We start from the raw sequence: 25335 nt of genomic DNA on the forward strand, positions 1-25335 counted from the left end.
ATGGTCCTCTCGAGCAGGGTCCCTCTGGTACAACCCGGAGCATCATTGCTGTTGGAGCCTTTCCCTGCTGGCCCGTATCCCCAAATTTCACTTTTGGGTGGAAATGCGCTGGATTTGTGTCTGCAGAGATGTTGGTGACGGGGGGGGATGTCACCCTGAGCTGTTCAGAGGGGTCTGGGGTCATCAGCAGGGCTCAGTGTGGCACGGGCAGCTGCGGTGCCACCTCGCCCCAGCGGGAAGCGGCTCGGGCAGACTGTTAATGTGGAGCATAAATCCTGGTGGCGACAGGGGAGGTCAGAGCAGGGAGGCAGGAGCAGTAAAGCATTGCAGGCAGAGAGGCCCCGTCCTTAGAGGAGAACCCAGGGCTCATTACTGAGCACAGGGAAATGGGAACACAGCAGGTTTTGGGGGCCAGGAGCTCAGTCTGCAGTGATGCAGCCGGTGGGGCAGGGGCCTTTCTGCCACCTTCGCTGCCTTGGGTCGTGCCTGAACCCCTCATTGACTTGGATGAGGTCAGTATGCAGCCAGGGCTTGGACAGGATGCTGAACACGGGGTGCCAGAGTCATCTGTTGGGGCCGGGGGTGCAGCCCAGGGCTGGGGTTTGCTGGGGCCCGGCGCTGCCCCAGTGATCTGTGCCCATCTCCTGCAGCTGCCCCCACTGTTCCCCCCTTTTCTCTCCCTTCCAGGTGAGTGAGCACGCGTCCCCCTGGAGCGCTGACGTGCTCTGGTGCTTCTCCAAGGCTGTGGCAGCAATTCCAGCAGCCAGTGGCCTGGCATGACCCCGGGAGCTGGAAGAAGGGGGGTGAGGTGGGCACTGAGCTGGCGTGGAGCCCCTTCCCAGGCAAGAGGAGACCCAACAGGCAGCAGTATCAGCTCTGCCAGCTACGAGCTCCCTGCCCCCTTGCCTGCTCTCCAGATCCCTGGGGAACTGGAAGTAAGGCCAGAGCAAAAGGTGAAGGGATGGGGTTTGTGTGCTGGTGCCCATCCATGCCACCTCCCCACATCCCTCCTTGCCCAGGCTGTGCCGGGGTTCGTCCCTCACGCTGCCCCTCTCCCAGCCCTGCAGGGCCACTGCTCCCTGCTCTGTGGAGCTGTATTTTCAGAGACTGTGGGGGATGTCGTGTGTGTAAAATTAGCGCTGCCTTGTTAGTGCTTCTCAGGCTAATTCGGAGTGAAATGCTTTAGCAGCGGTGGGCTGATTCTATCAGGAGAACAAGAACTAATTAAATTCACTCTGACCATCAAGCAGTAAATTATTTATACCCAGACAGATGCAATCTAATCTGTAGCGTCCAGCCCCACTGAACCTGCAGCCTCCTTGGTTCGGGGTGAGGAGCAGATTAGGCAACAGAGGGGGAGCTGGGAAGGGCAGAGCAAGGGTTGCCAGAGAAGGCAATTTTTTTTTTCCCGTTTGGGGCCAGTGCTGCAGCAGGACCCCTCCACTGGCACTGTGGCCCCTGGGCCTGCCTGGGGAACTCCCAAGCATGGGGGCCTTTGGGGCTGGGAGCTGGAAGGAGATGGGGTGTCCTCCAGCAGCTGCCCATCCTGGGGAGCTGGCACAGACCCACACTGTCGCTTGGGGAGGTGGTCTACCAATGTCAGCAGGGAGATGTGGGAGTCCTCCTTCACCTCCTCCTCCTCCCAGGAGGAAGGCCAGGCACAGTGCAGAGGTCCTCACCTCTGATTTTGCACCACTGTACTGTGGTTCCTGTGCTGCCGTGTGATCTCCATCACCCCCCCCTCCCTGTGCCTCCCCAGGCCCAGTGCTCACAGCCGGCTCAGCTCGGGGCAGGTATGAGCCGTTATCATCTCTGCAGGGTTTGTTTTTTGGTGATCTGACCCGGTGCCTGATTAGATCATTCCTGCCGCACAGTGGAACCGCAGCTTCCTCTGCCTACGAGCCGCAGTTCACTCTAATTGCGATTGAGCCGAGATCCCTCTTCTCTCCAATCGAAAGGGAAGAGTGAAAAATCATTTGCTAATCCTCTTGGGGGTTGTAAAGGATTCCAGCAGCCTGGGAAACAGCTCTGCTTGGGGCTGGGAAAATGGTGTGGTAAAAATGATCTGGTTGTTATTTATGTTAGAGGGACAGAAAGAAGGAATTCCAGAGCAGCCGGAACGGAACAGAGCATCACGGGGATGGTCCTTGTCCCCTTGGGAACGGAGATTTCCATTCTGTCCTCGGGCAGGCATGGTGCTGGGAGGACTGGTTTGACTGGGAAGAGTTTGGCTCTGTTCAGGGTAAGAGCCTCTGGAAACGTCAGGGTCACTGGTGGGTGCCCATGGGGCCAGGCAGGGTGGGCAGTGCTGGGCTCGGGTGTTCTCCAGCTGCAGCTTCCCAGCGGGCAGGAGCACCTCTGGTGGGATGCCTGGGAGCTGCCCCACAAAGAGAGGGATGGATCCCTGGTGCAGGGATTGGGCTCTCGCTGCGTTTATCGAGGTGTTTAAGGATAAATCGGCTGTAACCAGTCCGTGCCCATAGGGGCTGAGCTCCTCCGGGCCGGAGCAGAGCTTGTGCTGCCCCGTAATTCCTGCCGGGAGGAGGCAGCGCGGGTAGGCTCCAGGGCTTCTGCCGTGTTCGCATGGAGCACGCAGGCACTCGGAACCACAATGCGTTCATTTTTCCATCATGCTGGAGGTGCAGGCTCCGACGTCAGGCGTGGCCGAGCCCCGGCAGCAGCGCAGGGGAGCCGGCAGCGTGCTCGGCCCCGCTCCGCTCCAGCTGTGCCGCGGTCTGGGGACGGGCGAGCCCAACTGGTGTTTGCATTTGCACCGGTGATTAATCTCTGTAGCAGGGGAGGGAACTCCTGTTATGAATCAGGCTCATAACTCCCGGCGCACACATTTCCAAAGCCCCGCTGAACTATTAATCCACCCGGCTCCCTGGGGTAGGGAGGATGGAGGGGGAAATGTCACCTTGTGGCAGGAGAGCTGTGATAGGCAGCCAAGTCAGCAGCTCCGTCTTGGAGATGGCTCCTGGTCTCCAGATCCCACCGATGGACCATGTGGCCTCGCGATTGATTTAAAAAGGAGAGGAAAAAAAAAAAAAAAGGTAACTGCTTCACTCTGGCTTTGCTGATGCTGAGAGGACAGATTTGCCTGCTGGCAGCTCTGCCATTAACTGGATGAGCTATTCAAGTGTGGGTTATGGATTTGGGATCAGCCTGACTGTGCTGGAGAAGAGACACGGTGCTGAGCCCAGATGGATGCGTGGCCCAGGATGGGGCTGGGGGGAGCTGACATGCTCTTTTCAGGAGCGGCAGAAGGTGGGATGGAGGAGCCCTCCCTGGGAGCAGATAACCTTGGAAGGGTGAGAAGCTCTCCCAACTCTGGCCAGGTCCCTCCTGGCTGCATGAGAGAAATTCATGGGTGTGGGGAACACGTGCTGCAGCCCCCAGCAGCAGAAGGGCTGGAAGTGGAGCAGGGGAAGGGAGATGGGAATTGGGTAACAGGAGGTTCCTTCCACTGGGAGGGAGGGAGGAATTGGGAATTTCCCAGCAGCGCTGGGAGAGGAGCCATGCTTTCAGAGTCTGGAAATGACTTCCAGGATGCAAATATCCCTTTCCAGCCCCAAAGCTGCCACAAGAATCCTCACTGCTCCTGCAGGCAGCTGGCACTCATGGCCCTGGCATCCCTGGGCTGCTGTGGCAGTGCGAGAGTGAGCTGGACCCTCTGGCAGCCAGCGAGGAGAGGGACTGGGATTTTGGTTTTGGCTCATGAGGATCAATTGGACATTGAGCAGCAGAAGATGAGGCAGTCAGAAGTTGCTCCCAACTACTTCATTTGGGCAGGATACGAGTGCTCACAGCCTGGGATGCGCCCACAGTCCCAGCGTTGCTGTCTCCTTCCTCCTGGGTGGATCTGGCTCGGCAGTGCCAGTGCAGTGCAGGAAACACAAGCATTTTGATATTTTTTATTTTTATTTTCCACTTTTGCCACAGTTCCACAGCCCCTCTGTCGCACTCCTTGTTAAGCTGTTAAATCACTCCATTTATTTAGCACGAGCATTGCTGAGAGCTCATTTTTATCTTGGTGAAAACCAGACTTTCTCATGGGCACATAATGAAATTGTATAAATATACCCTTAGCTGGGAATCTAATTTATTTTTCCTGTTCATTATGGGGTAGAAGGCCATTATGAGATGTAGAACTTTTTTTTTTCCCAGTGCTGGAATTGAAGGGCTGGTGTGGGCACTTTTTATACTGATGATTTTGCCCTGATTCAATTTGAAGCTGGTTAGAGCTCAAATACTGAAGCGTAATTGACAGAGATCGGTGTGGGTTGCCATGCTAATGTCCTGGCTGTGGCTCTGTGGCAACGCCGGACCAAGGCCGGGTGCAATCTGCGGCCGGTGGAGCGCGGCCGGGCACCGCGTGTCCGAGATGGGAGTGGAGATTCCCCTGAGCTGGGATCGCAGGGAGCAGTGGTGGCCCAGCCCCAGGGCAGCAGGAAATGAGCCCGTCCCTTTGTCCATCAGCGGGATTGATTTTCGACAGTATTGATACTGCTATAAAGTCCTGTTTATGGAGCTATAATTAAGCGGGGCCATTTAGCCGGCAGTGTTAAGTGCTGAGCAGATTTATGGCACGGCTCAGCCTTCGGCAGGGTTATATTTCAGCACGAAGCACACCAGGTTTTTATGTGTTCTGCGATTGTGTTCGTGTCACAGTGATTAGTATAATGGGGGCTTCCGGGGTCGTGTTGCCAAGCTGAGGAAACAGCAATTATGGGCCGCTGCAGTATCAACTTAATTGCATCCATTTGCGAGCGACATGGGCCCGGGTGCACAGGAGCAGCTGGCGGGGCGAGCCCTGGCACCCCACATCCACTGGACCTGGCCAGCCCCCGGCACCCGGGGGTGGGACCTGCTGGGGCTCTGAGGGTCTGTCACTGGGCAGAGCGGAGAGTGTCTCCTGTCCAGGCACTGGGACACGCTCAGCTGAACCGAAACCAGCGCTGCTGGGATGCTGCTGGGTTCAGGGTCCCTGGTGCTGGGGCAGTGCTTGGGAGAGCCAGGGGGAATGTGCTTCTCCAGGAGCTGGCGGTGCTTCAGCGGCATCGCCCAGGGCTGTGTGATCTCCCTGTGTTTCAGCCTCAGTCCATCGTCCATTTGCCACGGGCAAGCAGCGGTGTGGCCACGCAGCTGCAGCACCCTGCGTTCTCCCATGGCTTCTCCCCGTGTCTGGGGGATGGGCAGGCCAAGCTCTGCAGCAGAGGGGAGCGTGGGACAAAGCGATCCAAGGGCGAAAGGGCCAGCAGTGGATTTGCAGTGGTGCAATTAGAGCTCACCTTGGTGTGCACTTGGCAGCCTTTCCTTTGAACTCTCTCCCCTGACGGCTTTCCCGAGATCTGGAGATTTCCCAGGTCAGCCCTTCGCCATAGGGAGGTTCTGCAGAGCAGTTATAGATACCCAGGGAAGGCTGGGAGTGAGCCTCCCCTGAGCATCAGGAATTCCTGTGCCCCTGGGCAGGCTCCATCCGTTAGCAGGACTTGGGGATGCTGGGGCTGGCACAGACAGGGCCTGGGGGTGCCAGGGCTGGCCAGCACCTTGTGCAGTTGTGCCACCAGCAGCATGCCATGAGCATGCTGCAGCGGCTGGAGAGAGGCAGCTCCGTGGGAGCTGGGCAGGGTGCGCGTGAGTGTCCTGCTGCGGAACACCGGTCCCTGGGCTGCTGGCCTGGAGGCAGTGGAGCATCATGTGGGGCTCATGGATGCACTGCCACAAGTGCATCAAGGATCACAAGATCTCTTTTCCAGGTGAAACCAGGGCTGAGAGGGCATCTTCCTTGCTCTTGCCCTTGCTTTTTTCCAATTCATTGCAGGAATTAGATGGACTTTTGCCGACTAAGAGGTGTTAAATGGCTCTAAATACTCTTCACACTGCAATATCTCCACCACAGCGTTTAATCGAGTGCCACAGAAAGGCCTATAAATAAACGTAATGCGCCTGTGCCAGTTCCCTCCCACGGCATCTCGGAGCTCGCAAGAAAGTCGGCAAGAGGCTTGTGCTCGGACTGCAGCTCCTGCCTTCCCCTCCCATTCCTGTCCTCCTCTCCCCTCTCCACCCATGCCCTTCATTCCCCATTCCTACCCTTTCCTTTTTACCCTTTTTCCCCCATCTGAGAGTGAGGAGATCGAGCCCTGGAGCCTGGGCGTGTTGAACCACTCGCCACCCCACTGGAATGCAGCTGCAGGAGTGAGGATGGGAGGTCTGGAAGCAGAAGCCCAGTCCTGGCCCACAGGGCCCATGGAGACAGGACTGGGAAGCTCCTTGCAGTTGTCCCCCCGTTGTCCCTGGGGGCCACATCCTGCAGCGCTGGGCTTGGCGGGTGCTTGGGCTGGATGCTGCACCCATGGGCACCCTGGCATCAGCCAGCACAGCCAGGAGCAAGTGCAGGTGTAGAGAATGAGCAGCGGGGAGGATCCGGAGCATTTCAAGGCTGTTTATGCTGTTCTTGCATCTGTACACGAGTCCTTTGTGGTTGGAGATCTGCATACACCAAACCAGATGGATTTCCCACCAGGCTGCCTTAAATCTCCGGCATCTCAGCCCTTGAGTCCAAGCAGACAAAATGGGGGGGCTTTAGCTGTTGCAAAAGGCACTGTATCTGTTGCTTTGGGGCTGCTGCTGCACGGCAGTGCCTCCTGAGAAACACTGTGAAATTCCTTCCACGTTCACTTCCCAGAGCCTTTATTACAGAAAATAAACAGTCTTAAGGAAAGGGAGGAGTGGGCAGAGGGCACTCCTTGGCAGATCTGGGTGCTCCTTGGCATCCCTGTGGCAGCAGGGCAGGGGACAGAGCTGGCTACGTGTCTAGGGCTGTCCCTTTTGGCACTCCCTGACTGGGCTGCTCTGTGTCCCCAGGTGGACACTGGGGGGGCTGTGGGGTGCCTGGGGCACCCCTGTGCCGGCACCCTCTCTCTGAGGGAGCCCTGGGGCCTCGCTGAGGATCCTCAGCCAAACAGGATCCCTAAATAGGCTCCTCAGCCTGTCAGTTGACTGCCTCTTCAGTGCTGATGAGCCACTCTGGTGTTACTATTTAAAATCCTAATTGCTTTAATCAGCTCGCCTTTAGCCACCGCAGCCAGTGAGTCCAGGGGCTGAGAGCGCTCCCACTCGCCTTCCGCCTGCAGCCCCCCGCGCTCGCCAGCACAGCTGTGGCCAGGCACTGCTCGAGCGCCCAGCGTCCGTGTGGGCACCCAGCACCAACCCCACAGGTGCCCGGCATCCCTGTGGGCACCCGGCATCCCTGTGGCTCTGTGCTGGCACATGCTGGTGGCACAGCTGGTAGGACAGCGGTGAGACAGCGGTGGGGCGACTGCAGAGCTGAGCACAAGTCCCCTGGGCAGGGGGAGGACAAGAACTTCAATGGATGAGGAGAAGAGGAGCTGCTGTTACCATGGGCTGACAGATGCCAGCACTTTAATGAGCTGGGAATTCCCATGTCCTCTCCCTGCGCTCGCCTTCATCACCATGAATTCTCTTCCAGGGTAAAAGCAGCTTCCTCCTTGGGTTTCAGTGCCCACCAGCCCACTCCTGCCTCCCCGGCTCCTCCAAGCACAGCCTCGGGGTGTTCCTTGCATCCTGAACAGGTGCGGGGTGCGGGGGCGCGGGGCAGAACTCTCCTGGGGCTGCACTCGCAGCCAACCTCGCTGGGATGGTGGGAGATGCCAGATTAAAATAGCGCGGCGCTTCCCTGGCGAGGGAGCCTTGCGGCAAAGACACCCACGCGGCTGCGCCGGGGAGGAGGAGGAGGATGCTGCTGATCGGCGCCTGACACCGGCTGCGCTGGGCAGGGGCAGGAGATGCAGAGACCCAAATCTGTGGGTGCAGCGCTGCCGCTGAGGAACTCCTCCTGGCCGTCCTTGCCCCTCTCTGGTTCCCCTCGCAGGTGTGTGGCACAAGGGCATCCCCAGGGCTGGTTCCCTTCCTCGGCACGAGGCTTTGCACTGGCAGGAAGCTCGGCTGGGCCGGAGGGACCTGGCAGAGGAGGGGCAGGGATGCCGGGGTGCTGAGCACTGGCAGGGGCTGCAGGCCGGGAGGAAATGAGCAGGAAGCTGCCCGCTGTGGCCGGTGGTGCCGAGCTCCCTGCCGGGGCTGGCAGGCTCGCCACTGCGGCTCCTCCACTCCTGCCAAGCCTGGCACCAGGGAAGGCGTTTGCCAGGGGCCAGTGCTGGCACCCCGGGTGTGAGTGCCAGCTCTCAGGGACCGGCTGCCCCTCGCCTTCTGTTGTGCCATAACTTGGCTTCTCCGGGGCACCACGTCCCACCTGCAGCCCCTCTGCCTGTGCCAAGTGAGCCCTGGTCCCCACCCCACTGGGTGCATGGCTGCTCCACCTCCTGCCCCCCACCTCCCCCTGTGCTGGGTCTGGGGGCAGACTGGTGTCCCCAGCCCTGGGAGCACCTCTCCCTCAGGGCTTGGGGCCCCCACACCCATCTCTGTGCCTCGGCAGCCTGCCCACCACCGGCATTCCCAGTGATGGATGGGTGACATGCGGCAGCGGCCCCGGGGCTGTGTTGTCCCAGAATATTCCTGGATGAGCAGAAAACCTCATACAGGGGATTGTTCAACTCGCAGCAGCCTTCCTGGGGAGTGAGGACATCTCTGCATTTATTCAAGGACATCCCTTCTCAATTAAATCCCTGCATGGGCTAAACAAGCGGGCTGCTGAGATCAAAGGGGTTTTTTTTTTCCACTCTTTTTTTTCCCCAAATCGTTTAAATGATGCAGTGGAGGGAGTGTGGTGTGTTTGCCTTCCACACGCCTGGTGGGGAGGAGAAACTGCCATTAAATTCCCATAAAGGTGTTTCCCTGTGCTAATGTGGAACTGGAGGCGTTTGGAAGTGGTAGCCGTGGGGTGATGGCACCGGGTGGCTGCAGTGGTCGTGGGCGAGTCCAGAGATGCGGGATTGTTGGGGTGGGATTGCCCACCTGGAGCCGTGTGGCCAGTCACCGGTTCGCCGCAGCCCCGGTCGCAGGGTGCAGCACCCGCCGACACCGGAGGCTCTGGGGGGCTCAGCCCTGCGTGGCCGCGGGCCGGGGCTGCAGCCCGGGTGTCCCCCCGCTCCGCCTCGGGCTCCTCAGGGATTGATGGTGTCGTTAAAGCGTCAGGCTGGCCCGGGGCCGGCCCGGCTGCCGGCTGGGATTTATGGTGGAATCTGCCTCGGTGAAGGTTTTATCACCGCTGTTAAAGAGCCGAGCGTGTGCCGGGGGCCGAGCAGGGGGGGTCTGCTCTGCCGATCATTGCTACTGATGGGGTCACTTTCCTGGGCACCCTCAGGTGGGGCAGTGCCACCAAGGATGTGGTGGGACGCTGCGGCTGCCTGGGGCGGCCGTCCCTGCGCCGGTGCGGCAGCGCTGTGGGACTGTGCTGGGTGGGAGCCCCGACCCCGCGGGGTCAGCCCTCCCTGCAGCGGCGTGTGGGACGCTGGACAAGGTTTTTGGGTGTGCAGCGCTGTTCAGCCGTGCACAGCCCTGGGGCCTCGGAGCCGTCCGGGTCTGACCGCTGCCCACCCGCGGTCTGACCTCCTCCCTCTTCCTCTGCCGTGGATCCGTCAGTTAAGAAATCGATCCTTTGCCATGAGCCCGGTCTCCTTTTTTCTTTTAAATGGTGTCACTCTGCTATTTCCTGGCCTCTCTAATAGATTTTTATATAATCACTACAGTGCACTTTTAAAGAGCGATAGATCACGTTCATTGCTTTTCCCCGTGATTAATTTCCCATAATAGTCCTCTGTAACACCAAGGCAAAGAGAGGAGAGCAAAGAAAACCCCCACATTATCCACTTTGTGCTCCAAGTATAAATGAATTAGATTTAATTTTTGTTTAATTGTTTCCATAGCTCAGCCTCTGCTAACTTTGCAGGATAATTTATTTTGCAGTCTTGGGGAAAAGAAGGAAAGAAGGTCCCTGTGCCGCGCTTTGCCCGCAGCAGCCGTTAATTACAGCTGATTGCCTCCGCTGCCTGATGGAGCCGTGGATTGGAGGGTCCTGTCACACCCCAGGGCCATGGCGGGTGGGCTGAGAAGAGCCGAGCTGGGCATGTGGGATGTTCCCATGTGTCTTCACATCCAGGGAGTGTGATGTCAGAGTGGTGCGTTCCTCTCCCTGTAAGGGACCTTGGCTTCTGGGAATCGTATCCTATATCCGCTGCCTGGTGTCTGGACAGCAGGGAGAGGAGGCTCTGGGAATCACTTCACAGCATCCAGCATCCTCCACTCTTGCCAGCCCATAGCCACTGAAACCGGGCCCGTCCTGCCCCAGCAGAGCATGGGAAGAGCAGTGGGACGGAGCCACCGCGTCCCCCTCCCGCGCGCCCATTAATCACTGACTGCGGGGGCATCGGGCCCTGCTTAAAATGCGCTGGCAGTGCCGAGGTGAGAGCAGGAGCTCGAGAGAGCCGCGGCTAATCTGCTCCCCCGGAGACGGGCTACCTTCGGCCTGTTAATCAGTTGCAGTAATTACAATCCCAACTTTACATGTGGAATGTTAATTAAAGGACGGGACATGGGGATCTGCAGCCTGGCAGCGAGTGGTGTGCCTGGTGGTGAGGGGTTGGGGGGGCTGGGGGTCGTGGGGCACCCCCCACACCTCAGGCTCATCTGCTGCTCCCTTCACTGAGCATGGAGATGGGGACAGGTGCTGGGGCGATGCCAGGTGGGGGGCAGGTAGGCTGTGGTTGCTGGCGTTTGGCACGGCCTCTGCTTTGCGGTTCTGTGGCGGCTGCTGCTTGCCTCTAAAATTGCTTTGCTGATGTGGATGGATGGATGGATGGATGGATGGATGGATGGATGGATGGATGGATGGATGGATTTGTTGGGAAACAGGATCATGCAGCTGGAGCTCCACTGCCCTCCCCGCTTCCTGCCCTGGCCCTGATTTCCCCATAACCTCCCTGAGCCTCTCCTTCTCTGGGCTAAGAGCCCGCCTCCCTCCCGCTGTGTCTCTGACCTGTGCTCCAGCCTCTGAGCATCGCCACGGGCTTCTGCAAGATTCGCTCCTGCATATTCATCCCATCTGCACTGGGGAGCCCAAAGCTGGGCACGGGATCCAGACACGGCCTTGTGGGGGGTGATGACAGAGCTGGCCGGGGTCACACTGCTGGCCTGTCCCTCGGTCCCAGAAGCGTGTTCCTGCCTGCACACCCATGGGCAGCTCAGCTCTGGGAACGGGGCTCAGCAATTTACTTCCTGAGCTTCACGGGGTCCCCCTGAGCAGCTCCACTCCCTGTCATACCCATCCTCCTCACTGGGGAGGAGACCCTCACAGGTCCTGCACTGGCTCATGCCCTCGCGGGGTGCTGGTGCCTGTGCCAGGAGCTGGCGGGTGCTGCATGGGGCAGCAGGAGCCTGGGGTGCTGTGTGGATCCTGCAGGCAGAGCCCCGATTCGTGGTCTCTGCCTGGTCCCTGTCCTGTCCCTGCCTCTGCAGAGCCCCGTGCCATGAGGCTTTGAGCAGCATCGTCTGACCGACACTGAGCTGCGCTTGTCCCTTCGCTGTCCCCAAGGAATACGCGCTGTGCTGTCAGCCTGAGGCCCCTTCAGCTGCTGCATTGGTGCCCTTGGCTGCACTCTCCTGGCCCAGGGGGCCGGGGAGCCCTGGGGGTCGGGGCTGCCAAGAAGATCCTGTGGGTGCTTGGCATGGCTGAGAGCCTGGGTGCAAGACAAGAGCGGATCCCAGCTGAGCCCCCACTGAGCTGGAGGTGGTGGGTGTTCCTCACCCATCCCTGCGGATGGTGCAGGTGTTTTTTGGAGGAGGGATGGTGGGGAGAACCTGGCTGGCAGCCGGTGGAGGTGGAGACCAGCCCCAGCATGGCCGGGGGAGTCATTAAAACCCTGGTCAGCAGCGGGGAGCGGCGCTGAGCAATCTGCTGGGGCGTCAGTGCCCTGGATTATTGCTGTGAGCAGCTGAAGGAGAGCAGAGAAGAGGCGTGAGCTGAGAGGAATGACAAAGAGGAGAAGGAGAGGAAGAGGCCCTGGAGGAGGAGGAGGAGGAGGGGGAGGCTGGATCAGTGCCGCAGGCAGTGCAGGGTGCTCCAGCAGTGATGCTCTGCTGTCCCGGCAACTGCCTGGTCCCCGCTCCCTGGGCAGGGTGTCCTGATGTGTGTCCTGTTGGCCCCAGGTGCCCTGTCCCTTGGCAGCCCCCTCCCCGCAGTTCCTGGGGCTGCCAGGCTCCTTTCTTGTGTTGCTTTTGTTTTCCCGACAGAGAGGTGGAGTTCTCAGGTCACTCAGATCCTGCTGTCACTTTCCCATGGGGTCTTAACCAGGTTCACTAAAGCTCCGCTGTCTCTTCAGCTATGCTGGCCATAAATCTGGGGAGGTCTCACTGGGCTGGTGCCAGTCTTTAGATGATCTGGCTTTTTGAAATAAGAAATGCTCTTCCTGGCATTTCTAACTCCCTCCCATCAGCGGCGGTGTTGGAAAGGGCAGGGGGGAGGACGCGTGCGCTGCGGCGGCGGCTCCAAGACGGTGCCGGGAGCTGCGGCCGTGCGGTGGCCGGGGGGGCTGGCAGGTGCAGAGCCCTGCACGGGGCTGGCTTCAGGGGCTTGGGTGAGTTCTGGGGGTGCCATCCCAGAGCCTTCGCCGCGAGGAGCCTCGGCAGCATGGATGCTGCACCCAGGTAAGGGGACAAGGGACTGGCTCTTCCCAGAGTGGAGCACCGTGCCAGGCAGGCACTGCCATGGCAGAGCTGGGCACTACAGCTGGTGATGGCCCGTTTCGCCAGCGCACCTGGCCAGTGCTGCACTGAGGAGGAGCTGTGCTGGTGGTCGGTGTTTCTCCAAGAGGAGCCACGTTGTGTATTTGTTCTCCAGGCTTGGGATGAAGGACGATTCCTCAGGACCTTGCTGGCCTGGAGTGGGACAGGGTGTGAGTGTGGCTGGAGCTGCTGGTGTGCTGGGGGCAGTCAGGGCGCAGGAGTCCACCTCAAGCCAGGAGGAGGAATTCCCGTTCCCTGGCACCTGGCCCTGCATGGTTTCCAGTCAGTGGCCGATGGTGAGGGACAGGGTTTGAGATTCTGAATGAGAGGAGGAGCAGGATGGATCTGATGGACCCATCCCCAGGGAGTCCAGTGTCATCCCGAGAGCCCAGAGTGTGTGTGCAGGCAGGGCTCTGTGGCGGGGAGGCTGCTGGAATTGGGAGCAGGGACCGTGTGTGGCTGTGGTGGTTTTGGCCTCTCCCTGCCCTACCATGGCAGCAGCAGCTGCTTGTGGGGAGACCTGGAAGAGCCCAGTCTGGATCCACTGCTGTCCTCTTGAACTGTGTGAATCTGCTGTTGCCTCTGGTTGACCCCCCCCAGGCCCTTTCCTCCCATCTTGGAGCTCCTTGGATCTGCTCTGTGGTCTTTCTCTCTGCCCCTTGTTCCTCAGGTACTGCTCGCAGCCACATTTTGGTCCCACAGGAGGTGGCTCCTGGAGGCCGGAGCGCTGGTCCCAGAGCTTCTGCCAGCACAGATCCCACCTTGGGATCTTCATCCATGCTTCTGTGCTAAAAAGTGCTGGCATTTCTCCATGCAGCGACTTTCTCCTGACAAAGCCCCAGCTGGATCACCGTGAGAGACACACTGAGGATCTCTGTGTTTCCCCCGTGTGCTCCCTGACTGGTGGCAGGATCCCTGCTGCGGGAGTGAAGCCTCCTGCCACCTCCCTTGGTCCCCATCCCCTGTGGGGACAGGCTGCTCGTGGGGATCCTGTGGATGCTCCTCCTCCTGGCTGGGGACGGAGCTGGGAGCCTGCAGCAGCAGCAGCAGCTCACAGGGGGCGAGCCAGTGGGATGTTCCCAGCTCTCAGCTCTGGCACATGGGACTGGCACTACTGCAGGCTGCCCTCCCTGGGTGCTGTGGACGTGGCGTGGCTCTCTGGGCGGTGGGCTGGTGCCATGGGGTGGCCGGTGTGGGAGCTGATGGCTCTGGTGTCACACAGCAGAACCCAGCCCCACGTTCTGGGCAGCCCCTTCCTGCAGCAGCACCAGATGCTTTCCCTGCAGTTTGAGTTTTCCCATCTCATTCATTTTAGAGATTAATTAAAGTGTTTCCCCTCCCTCTCTCCCAACCAACCTCCCTCCCTCCCTCTCTTTTCCCTGTTCCATACAGCTGCACATGGATTTTAGGGTCATGCTTGTTTACATCAGTTATATTTACATTAATGGGTTTTTTTTTAGGAAAAACAGCAGAAATCCCATAAGAACAAATATTCTTTGTGTCCCACAAGTGGTCCTGCAGCCGCTCTGGGGTGGGGACGCCCTGGGCAGCCTGTCTTGCACCCCCCCCCAGAAGGTCTGCGTGGAGAGCTCTGCCATGGGCACACAGCATCTTTTGGGTACCGCTGTGAAGTGACCTCCAGTGCTTACAAGGTGGTTGGGTGGGTTTTCCATGTGCCCCTGGGTCCCATGCCTGGAGGTGGCAGCCAGGTCAGCTGCCTGTGTTTGCCAGGGATAATCCCCCATCCTGGCGCAGGGATGCTGCTAAACTGCCTTTGATGGGGCGGGCAGTGGGCTCGTTCTTTCATCAGGAGGTTGGATGAGGGAGAGCGTTAAGAAGAAGAAAGAGAAAGGGGAGGAGGAACGATAATTATTTTTTCCAATGGCTCTGAGCTGCTGGATGTCTTTAAAGTTCCCTTTGTGTTCCCGTGGGTCAGGCCGGGCAGAGCTGGCCCGGAGCTGTGTGGCGCGGCCGCCTTTGTCGGTGGGGCTGCGGTCTCGGCTATTAACCAGGATACGGAGACCCAGAGCCTCAGATGTTCCGTGTGGCTGGTGGGAGGAATGTGCAGGGCTGCCTTATCACGCTCATTTAACTGGTTAATACATCTTCAGAGCAAATAATGCGGGCTGGGGGTGAACTGCTTAACCAACCTCATTACTATTGTGCATTTAGCAGCTTGGAGAAAGATAATACCTTTCAGGTTTGACCCAATTTTAGTTTTTGTTGTCATAACCATGGAAAATCGACCTTCAGAGACCCTCAGCAGTGAGCCTGAATAGGAAGTGATTTACAGCAAAAGTGCTGTGTGGAATGCTTAATGCACTTGTGCAAGAAAACAGACTGCGACCAGCTCCTGGCACGCCTTTGCCACAGCGAGGGCTGCCCTGGCTCCTGGCACCCCTGTCCCTGCTGCAGGCGCTGCGGGCACTGCCCTGGCTGTGGGCACACCCTCCACGTGGGATGGGGCCCGTGCTGGCGCAGCTGTCCTGGGGCTGTGCTTGCCTGCACAGCGCTGTGTTTCCCTCACTGCGCTGCCGGGTGCTCCTCGGGTCAGCGAGGCCAGGGCTGGCCTGGGCACCTGCTTCCCTGGGCACCACTGCGGCCAGGGCCGGAGCTGCTCACTGTGGCGGTGAGGGGCCCTGTGGTCCGTGTGCACCCTGTGGTCAGTGTGCACCCCGTGGTCAGTATAGGGCCCTGTGGTCCGTGTGCACCCTGTGGTCAGTGTGCACCCCGTGGTCAGTATAGGGCCCTGTGGTCAGTGTGCACCCTGTGGTCAGTATAGGACCCCGTGGTCAGTGTGCACCCTGTGGTCAGTGTGCACCCTGTGGTCAGTATAGGGCCCTGTGGTCAGTGTGCACCCCACAATCCCCATGCACCCCTGAGCACCTCTTGGCCCGGGTGTGCTCAGCCTGGCCAAGCGTGCCAGGGCCCGGCTGTGCGATGCTGATTTTGGCCTTGGCCAGACTCTCCCACCACCGCCAGCCCGTGGCTTTTCGGCTGGTGGCCCTCGTCACCCAGTTTGTGCCGTGGGAGCAGTGACAGCCCTGACGCCACGGTGACAGCCCTGACGCCGCGCCGGCAGCGTTCCCACGGGTGAGATGTCACCCGCACCCGGCGGGGGTGGTTCCCATCGCCTTGGTTTTGTCTGTGGCAGGCAGAGACTTTCCCAGCTCCAGCAGTGGGGGTGCGTGGGACCTTCCTCTCGCTCATATGGGGAGGAGGGTGGCAGGGAGGTGACAAGCCTTCCTCCCCTTTCCCTGAGGCAGCTGCAAGTGTGGCTCTGCCACCCAAGCCTGTCTGTGTGCTGCTGCTGCTGCGGTGTGTGGGTGGTCCCTGTGGCACGGGATGCAGCTGACAGCAGCGCCTGGGGCTGGGGGAGTGCTGGGAGCGGGTGATGCCCACAGGGAGTGGGTGATACCCGTGGGCTGCAGGTGATGCCTGTGGGTTTTAGGCTCCCCCAGTACATCCCTGGGGCCCGAGGAGTGCTGGGAGCAGATGGTGCCCACAGCATGCAAGCTTCCCCAGCCCCCAGCTCAGCCCCAGCACCAAGGAGCTCTGCTCACTCCCGTGGGAGCTGTGGGCAGGAGCGGGGTCCTGCCAGCCAGGGGGGCAGTGGGGCTGCAGCAGTGGGGGCATGCTTTCCTCCCTCCCCTCCCCAGGGCTGCATCAGGGTTGGGGCACGACGAGGGCAGGCAATGCTAGATCACTGTAATTCTGCTGTTTAGCAGCTGAAGGAGAAGCTGCTCCCTCAGCGCAAGAGTTGAAACTCTTTAGCCTTCCTCTGTGTCACCTCCATGGCCATGGATACCTCCGGGTGTGACGTAAGTGAGACCCGGGGAAAAAACATCTTCTGTTTAGCATCAAAATCCTATTACCGAGCGCCGTGTTCTGCTGCACAGATATCAGCCGTGGCGCAGATAAGTGGGAAATAGCTCCTGGTTGGGCTGGAGCAGGAGCTGTATCTTGGGCTGCACAGGTGCCGAGTGCTGCTTCAGAGAGTTTGCTGCTGAAAGAAAATTGCTCTCTCCACTCCTCTGCAATCCAGGGAGAAGCACTGCGGGCACCTGCCTCCCGAGCTCCTGCTGAGCCCTGCTGAGGGGCATTTCTGTGACACCCCTCTGCCACGGTGGGGTCTGACAGAAGGCACTGGGCTGGGACCAGAACCGGCGTCCTTCTGGGAGCATGGAGGCAGCGGCAGAGGCTCAGCCTCCCAAAAATGAGCCGGTACAGCCCTGGTCCTGCCCTTCTGCAGCAGCCGCCAGGCTGGCCCAGGGATTGCGGATGCTGTGGGCAGCTGCATCATCTTTCCATCGCCTCCCTGAGGTGCTGCTGGCTTTGATAAAACCTCTCAGCCTTCCAGGGGTTGGCTTGTTGATCTAATCGCTGTGGTTTGGTGTGCAGTAAAAGCCCGGTGGCTCCTGAGGGAGATGCCCTGTAGGGATCAGCAATCCACTTTCCCATCCCTCCTGGGGATGGAGCAATTTTCCAGTGGCAGGGTGCTGCAGGGATGCTGCCGACAGTGAGGGATGCTGCTGCTGCTGAGGGATGCTGCTGGGCTCCCAACACCACTGGGGGACATGCCAACCCCCGTCCTGCACTCACATGGGTTTGCTTTAGAAAATAGAAAGTGCTGAAAAATTCCTGCTGTGTTCAGTTTGTTTCAGCGATGCAATTGGGTTTTTCCAGTGTTTGTCTTATCCTCCACTTGCTGCACGTGACTGGAGGGGTTCGGTCTGGGGCAAACCCCACAGTGTGAGTCCCTGCTGAGCCCCCAGCTCCACCGTGGTTCCTGCTCACACACGAACCACAGCGGGGAGGGAAGAGAGACTGGCGGCAGAGCCTGCAGAAGGGGACAGCCAGGGGGGTTTAGGGAACCGGCTGTGACGGACCAGCATTAAAGAGGCTGGGATGGAAGGGCTGGGGAGTGACACTGCTGAGCTCTAGCTGTGCCTGCTGATCAGGAGCAGAGCCTAATGAGCAGGACTAATGAAGCAGGAGGGGAATTCCAGCAAGTCTGGAGTGTGCCTGTGATGTTCACTGCATCTCTGTCCCCAAATCTGTGGTCTGTCCCCAAATCAGTGACGGGGCCCATCGCAAGAATGGCACCCACTCCCAGCAGCATGCTTGGTGTGCTGGGTGGCTGCAGCCTGCTCCTGGGGCCAGCATCCCAGCGCCTCTGTAGGCTGCCTGTTGGATTTTTAGTGGCTCTGCACTGCTGGGAAGCCCATCCCTGTCTGGGTACTGCACTGCTGGGGTTATTGGAATGTGCTGGGATGTCCTGGCCAGCAGCCTGCCCCAGGGATTGCTGCAGAGCCAGCCTGGGGGGCCCGGCTCCCTTCCCGCCTCCCTCTTGGCCATGGCTGGTTCAGCGTCAGGAGGGGGATTCGCAGCCACACCACGGCGGGCGGGTCTTGTCTTCCTCTTCTCCTTGGTTTTTAATGAGCCAACCTTGGAGGACCTTGAGCGCCACTCCTGCAGCTCTGCTGTGACTTATCTCCCGGCTTCTGCCCCTGTTCCGCCGAGGGGATAAATCTCGGCTCCCAGTGTGGAGCCGGTGCTCTGAGCCCATCCCACCGCACGGTGCAGGCGTCGTAACTCACAGCAGGCAGGGGGGCTGCCTGGCCGAGGTGCCAGGGGGACGTCACTGCTCTGTGCTGTGATGGATGGGCTGCCCGGGGGAACAGGGAAAAAGTCCCATTACAATGGGGGACAAGCTGTTAAATTATCTCCTGTTCAACCTGGGTCGGGGAAAAGCAAACGTGGAGCTGGTGGCGGCCTTCAGAGAGCCTTCGGGGGAACAGGTGGGTTGGAGACTTCTTTCCTTTAGGAAGAAGTCCTTGCCTTTCCTTGTCTCCATCCCATGCACTCACCTGAGGCTGGCGCCGGTGCTCTCAGCGAGGCAGGACCAGCCCCAGCATTTTCTGTGTCAGTGCAGAGACTGGGACATGTCCCACTGGGGACCATGAGCTGGGGACCTGCCCCGTGCAGCCAAACCTTGCTCCCCGGCCGAGCACACTTCCCTCTCTTTAGGGGCTTTACCGCTGGGCAGGGTCCTGCCTCTGCATGTCAGGGGCTGCTCCAGAGCTGCTCCCCAGCCGTGAGATAATTGTGCTGTTAAAGGAGTGGGCCAAGCGCGTGTGAGCCCCCGGAGCTGTGGCGTTCTGAGGCGCCGAGCTCTGCCACGTCCTCCTCCGTTATTAGCGGCGGTGCCTACACAGGGACGGGACTGGAGCCTCTCCCTCTCTCTTTCAGGCTGAGAAACTGCTGCTGTGAGACCCCGACGGCTCTTCCTGACGGCTTGGAGGGGTGAACACGAGTGTGAGCTCCCACCTGCCACCACACCTGAGGCACCTGCTCTTGGTCTTCAGGTACGTTGTTCCCACCCAGCAGTCCAGGTAGGGGAGGGTATGGAGATATTTTTTGATTGAGGATGAAGATGCTGCTTCCCGTGGCTGTGCCTGGGGCAGCAGCTCACAATCAGCCCACCAGGGACTTTGCACCAGCACTGGGTACAGGTCCTGTGTCCAGACTCTTGTGTGATGACCTGGCAAAGGGGAGCGTTGCTGGGAGAAGCCCCGTCTGCTCTAATCCTCGTGGCATATGGCGTGGGGGGGCTGGTCCTACCCATTGACCAGTCCCAGTCCTGCTCACTGTGGGAGTGTGGAGGTCCTGGAGCACAGGGGACCTTGGTGGTGCCCCTGCATGGGAAGGGGAGTGTGTGCCCATGATGCAGGCACAGCCCTGCACGTCGCTCCTGGCACCGACCGTGCTGCAAACTCCCCTCAGGGCTGTGTGTGGCTCCGTGTGGTCTGGGCTGAACCCGTCCCCGTCAGTTCACATTACACAGACTGGAACCCCCCTCGTGCTGACACCAGTCTGCACTGGGAGCTCGCACCAGCTTGAGGAGGAGCTAAAATTTAAAACTCTCGAAGGCAGTGGGACTCTCTCCTCCAGACGAGGAATTTTCCCTGTTTGTTCCCAGCACTGCAAGCACCCACAGGTTCAGCAGGTGCTCAGAGAGTCATGGCCATGCTGTGGCAGCCACGGTGACCCGGGACTGGGCTCTGTTTGGGGCTGTTCTGCCACAGAATTTGTCTTCCAGTGCCATCTCCACCAATAGCAATGCTGTGCCGAGGAGACCCCCCAGAGTCGGGACCACTCTTCTCCCACTGGCATAAGCCGAGGGGAGTGCCTGGGCAGGAAGAGTGCCCATGGGGCCGTGCAGGGCTCCCAGTGTGGGGGGCTGTGTGTACCCCCCTTGCCGTGCTGCTCACAGTACGCTGGCTCCTCCGCTCTGCCCCAGCCCTAGGTGCCTGCTCGGGAATCACGAAATGGGAGCGAGAGTTTGAGGCTTCTTGTCCCTTGCTGGGGTATAGGTTGTCCAGAATGTGGGATTAGAGCAGCGTGCAGATGGATTTCCCAGCTGCATTAATCAGTTCAGAGGCAGCAAAGGCAGCTGAGCTCTGTGCATCACCTTGAAGCTCTTTTTTTTGTCTTTAGAAAACTTTGGGTGGATGTTATTGCTCATGAAAGCAAGGGGCTGATCATGCTGGGAAGGAGCAGGCGTAGTGTGGGCTGGCACTATTATGCAAGCTTCCCACATGCCGCTCTGCCAGTGCACTCCGTTCCAGAACAACAGCACGCGTCCGCGTGCCAGCCCCGAGCCCACCCCCGGGTCTGCCGGAGCACCGTGGTCCCGCTCTGCCCACATTGCCCTTGCCACGGGCCCTGCCTGCGCAGTGCTCCTGCCTCCTGCCACCCGCTCTGCCCAGAGCCAGCAGCCCTACGAGTGGGCAGTTTTGGGGTGAAGGGGTGCCCGCTCCTACCCAGCCCCACAGCACTGTGGAACCAGCTATTGTGAGCGTCCTGGCCAAAGTGGGAGCAATGGGAGTTTCTCCCAGGACCTTGCACTGCACTGGGGCATGTCTGACTCCTGGGGCTGGGACTGTGCTGCTTTTCAGGAGACGGCAGACAGGTTGTCACCCCGGCCATAGTGCGCATCGTGCCCTAGCATCAGGAGGGCTGTGCCCATCCCAGGGGAGGCACCTTGTCTGCAGGGCTGGTTGCAGCCACTGCTGCCAGCGCCTCCTCTGGGCACCAGGGCAGAAGTGGGCTCACTCGAGCTCAGGCCACCAAGCCTCTTCCCCATCCAGCTTTTCTCCCCGCTGCTTTCCTCCTGCTCCCCTGGAGTCTGGCTGGGTCCTGGGTGCAGCTGGGGCTGCCGGCCATGGAACGTGTGGGTGCTGGTGCTGAGCTTGGGGCTCACTGGGCTGGTGGGGAGCAGCCTGGAGCAGGGAGGAACGTGCCAATGCAGAGCCCCTGCAGCGACTCTCCCCATCATCCCCAAGCCCGCCGGAGCCCCCCCCGGGAGGAGAGTGCTCCTTCAAGGAAGACTTGGAGATGAGCAATGGAAAACATCTGACAGGGGAGCCCTTGAGGCGCTTTTGTTCCAGCGAGTGGGAGTGTGAGATCCGCTCAGACATGAAAGGCTGCGCAGCTCCGTCCCCAAAGTCACGGCGAAGAGGAGGATGGGGGGTGTGTGGCTGCACCGGGAGGTCATCCCGGGAACGACTGGCACCGGGATCCCCGCTCCCTCCCTCCTTCCCCTTCCAGCAACTAAATTAGGTCACACTTGAAAGTCAGTTTCTTGGCTGTGGATTTAATTTAGCTTTTCCAGGCTAGTTATCATATAATAAATTCCAGGAGATTTATAGAAAACATGCCCAGGGAGGCTTAGCCAGTGTGTAACAAGATTTGTGCCTCTTTCCTGCTGTTGAGCAGCTCTGGCGAGCGCAGTGCCGCCAGCAGCTGTGCAGGCAGGGCTGGCAGCCCCGTGGGAGCTCCCAGGGAGACAGGGCAGCCCCAGAAGTGGGGTGGCCATCACCCCACAGCTGTCTGGGGCACGGGAGGGTCCCAAATGCAGCTGTCCTCTGCCCTGGCTCCCCAACAGCCATAAATCACCCGGAGCAGGCGCATTCCTGCGGCCGTTCATCGCTTGTCTCCTCACCTTGGCTCAACGTGGGCAATGCCAAGCACAAGCCCATCGCAGCAGTGCCGGTGCGTGCCCAGAGGCAGCGTGGTGCTGGGCAGTCGGAGGGGAGCGATTGGGGTCACCCAGTGCCTTTCTGCTTGAGGGATGACGGTGTGTGGGATGTCCCTGCTGGGGGGGTACCTTGTGCCCTCCCTGCCCTGGCTCCCGGGGCACAGGGACCACTAGACAGAGCTAAAATCGGCGTCTCTTGGCTCTCCCCACTGCTGGGGCAGGTTTTCCACCACACTGGGAAAGGCTGAGCAGGGAAAGGCACTGGAGTCCGGAGGGATTTGTGGCAATGGCAGCACACGGCAGCGCAGTGCTGGGAGCCGGCGGCTCGGCACGGAGGGCACTGCCAGCGCTCCTGCTCCGCTCCTTGCTAACGCTGCCCAATTAGTGTCTTATTAGTCACTCCGTGTGTTAAAGCATTAGAAACAATTAAGGGTGAGAAGAGTTTCCAGATGTAGCGGCAAGCGCTGGAGCTGGGAGCTGGCAGCTCCGCTGGCTGCTCCCGTATGGAAGGGATCTTGCACACAGCGGGACTCGCTGCGGGGCCATGGGGCCAGCGTGGCACAGGGTCCCGGGGCCATTGGGATGCAGGGGACCCCTGCGGGGCAGCCCTAGGGGCAGTGCCCACCTCTGCTGTCAGCAGTGCAGCTGGGGGCACGCAGAGGTGGGACGGAGCCACAGCGGGGGTTGGTGGATGTGGGAGGTAGCTGCTGGGATGCCCGTGGATGAGGGGCACAGACGGGCGTGCTCCCTGGGACTGGGTTTGCAAATGAGCTGAAGTCACGTATTTATTTACTGCTGGAGCTGGGTGTGAGTCAGCCCCTCCGTGCCCCCAGCCGGTGCTGGCAGCCCTGCGCCATCCTGGCGAGAAACCGGGGCTGGGGAAGCGCCTGGATGTGAGCAGCAATACAGGAGCATCTGGGACATGGCATGTGGGGGACAACTGCCTCGACAGAGATAGCGCCGTGTTGTGACACTTTTAGGTGCGGGAGAAGTAGAACAAGCAGAGACGAATGTGACTTCAGAGCCCGAATGCAAGTGACTTCAGTTCCCCAGAAATAATCCCTGGGCGGTGCAGGGGGAGGGGACCTGGAGCTGCGGTTCCTGGGGGTGTCGGGGTGCTCCTGTGACTTGCTCCCCACATCAAGGTAGGCTACACTCACCGTTGCCCCACCCCATGGTACTGCAGAGGCCACCAGCCAGGGGTCACAGAGGTGGCGGTGGCTCTGGCCAGCACAAGGCAGTCTCTCTCCAGCACCAAACATCTCACCCTGTGACGAGCAGTCTGGGAGGGTTCCCTGTCAACTCTTGGAGCCCTTGGGTGCCCTCGTGGTGTGGAGAGCGTGGGGGGCATCAGTGGGCACTGATGCTGTGGTTCCCCCTCGCTGAGCCAAGGCTGAATGAGCACTGTGAGATGCTGGTGTGCAGCAGGGCGGTGGCAAGGGGCACAGCAGCCTTCAGTGCATTGAAATAATTTCTCTGCTGCTCTCCCCAGGGCGAGGAGCAGTGCGTGGACAGATGGTGTTTTTGAGTGACCTTGTAGCTCTGAGCGGTTCCCTTGGCTGCTGAGTAACGGCGGGAGCCACGGGAGGCGGCAGCGGTGCCACAACCTGCTCACGCCAGTGGGAGACTGTTGGGGAGCCAGGACTGGGAGGGATGTGGAGTGAACCAGGGGATGGAGCCAGAGCCCGGCAGCCCTAACGTGATGGCTGCAGGGAAATTCAATGTGCACTGTGATCCCCAGCTCCCTTTGGCCGTGGGAGGAGCGTGGTGCACCCAGTGAGGCTGTTCTGGGGCTCCCAGCAGTTCCTCAGCCTGTGTCCCTGGCTCTTTGCCTCGGCAGCAGGATCGCTCCTGTGTGCTCCTTGTGCTCTTCCTTGGGAAGGGCCTGAGTTTTCCCCAGGAGCTGAGGCAGCAGTGCCCGCAGCTGGCACGGTGGGGCCACTGCCATGGTGTGTGGGGACACACTGGGGAGTCCACGTTGTGCCCAGGAGGGCAGCAGGTAGAAAGGCTTTTGCCATGTGAAGTTTCTTTCAGAGCTGTGATCCAGGGCTGTGGTCCTGAGGGGACAGATCCAAGGGAGGGGAAAACTGCACTGCAAGGTGCAGCTTTGCTGTCGAAGAGTCACCCTGGGCAGGCTCAGCTCCTCTGGCACCCTTGCAGCCTCCTACGAACTCCGTGCGGGCTGCAGCACCGAGAGGTGTCCTAAATTGGGGAAGGAACAAGGAGCTCTTGGCACTCGCCTGGAGCATCATTTGCATTCCGGCGCAGCTCCCCGCTGCGAGGGAGGCGGGGGCCCGGCAGCCGCGGGGTGAGGAGCGGGGCCGCTCGCCAGCTCCGGCTGTCGGAGCATCCCGTGGGACCGCTGCGGAGGGGGCTGTGACTCGGGGATCACCGTGCACCAGGTTTCTTGTTTTCATTCTTTGACTGAACTTTGTGTCCAAGTTCTCTGTCCACGATTTGCGCCTTTGCTTCTTCCAAACGGGAATTGCCATCTCGCTTTGGGGCCGGTGCCCCGTGATGTGATACCTGATGAACCACAGTGGGGCTGGTTGTGTTCCCATCTCTTTTGCGCTCTCTGGGGATGGAGAAGGCGCATGGACTGTGAGGAGCAGCCGGGGCCAGGCAGTGCCCACAGATGGCTTCAGGCAGCCTGTGGCAGTGTCCCGTGGGGCGGGATGCTGGCCCCTGCCCTGGGGCTCGCGGGAGCAGATCCGGCTGGGATCCTCTCTAAGACAAGATGTGACGAGGGCAGGGCGAGGGGAGCAGCGGAGCGTGTGGGGGTCTCGTGGGCCCCCGAGCGCAGCAGGTCGGGGTGCAGGACCCCGAAGTGTTCTGGAGTCACTGGAGGGAGTGAGTTGGACGAAGGGCTCCCGCTGTGTCTGGCGTGTCCGGGTGTGGCGGGAGCGTTGTGCAGAAGAGCAGGACGTGGGTGCCCTGCAGCGACTCGGGGGGACGGAGAGCTGTCCTCCCGGAGTGCCCCGCACCGGCGGCAGCGACCCCGGGCAGGAGATGGGGGCGGCTGCGGCCGGGGAGCTCCGCGCCGGGGATGGGGCGGGGTGGGATGGGGCAGGGTGGGATGGGGCAGGGTGGGATGAGCTCCGGGGGCTCTGCCCCTTGTGCCGCGGGCGCAGCCGGGCGCTGCCGGTGCTCAGCTGCGGCGCGTCACCCACCGCGCCGGTGCCAGGCTGCCGCGCAGCATCTGAGCAGCTCCGGTTACTTAACATGCAGCAAGTGTTGTACTCAGAGAAATTTAGACGTAATTTTTTTGTGCTTGCATGTAAATGTGGGTAGGTGCTGTCCTGATTGATGGCAATTAGCATTTTCTAACGGTAACAGATGTTCGGATTGCCAGGAGGCTGGTACCTAACGCCCACACTGCCATCTGTTCTGCTGGGCACTGCCTGGGGAAGCGGCACCAGCGCTGCGGACCTGCGGGGCCGTGCTGGGGTGTGTTTAACAGCAGTGTACAGGGGGGGTTTATTATGTCGTTTTTTTTTTTTTCTGGGGGAAAATAATAATAATAAAGACGTTTTCAGGTTTATAAATAGTACACTGTTTATTATGGGATGGAGACTTTCCATCTGATCAGCAGC

The 25335-nt window shown here is 60.0% G+C and overlaps 1 protein-coding gene across 15 annotated transcripts in view; it reads left to right on the plus strand.

Moving 5' to 3' along the window:
* RBFOX3 (RNA binding fox-1 homolog 3) overlaps window positions 1-25335 on the plus strand; it is a 140547-nt gene that overhangs the window by 47233 nt on the left and 67979 nt on the right. For all 15 annotated transcript variants that reach the window (XM_042025592.1, XM_042025598.1, XM_042025599.1 and 12 more), the window contains one exon: window positions 18952-19067. The gene's annotated coding sequence lies outside the window, so the exon portion shown is untranslated. The remainder of the gene's footprint in view (window positions 1-18951; window positions 19068-25335) is intronic.

The sequence above is a fragment of the Corvus kubaryi genome, unplaced genomic scaffold (assembly GCF_017639235.1).
Source record: "Corvus kubaryi isolate FWS band 111438036 unplaced genomic scaffold, C.kubaryi_AGA036_p1.0 37272, whole genome shotgun sequence".
NCBI lineage: Eukaryota > Metazoa > Chordata > Aves > Passeriformes > Corvidae > Corvus > Corvus kubaryi.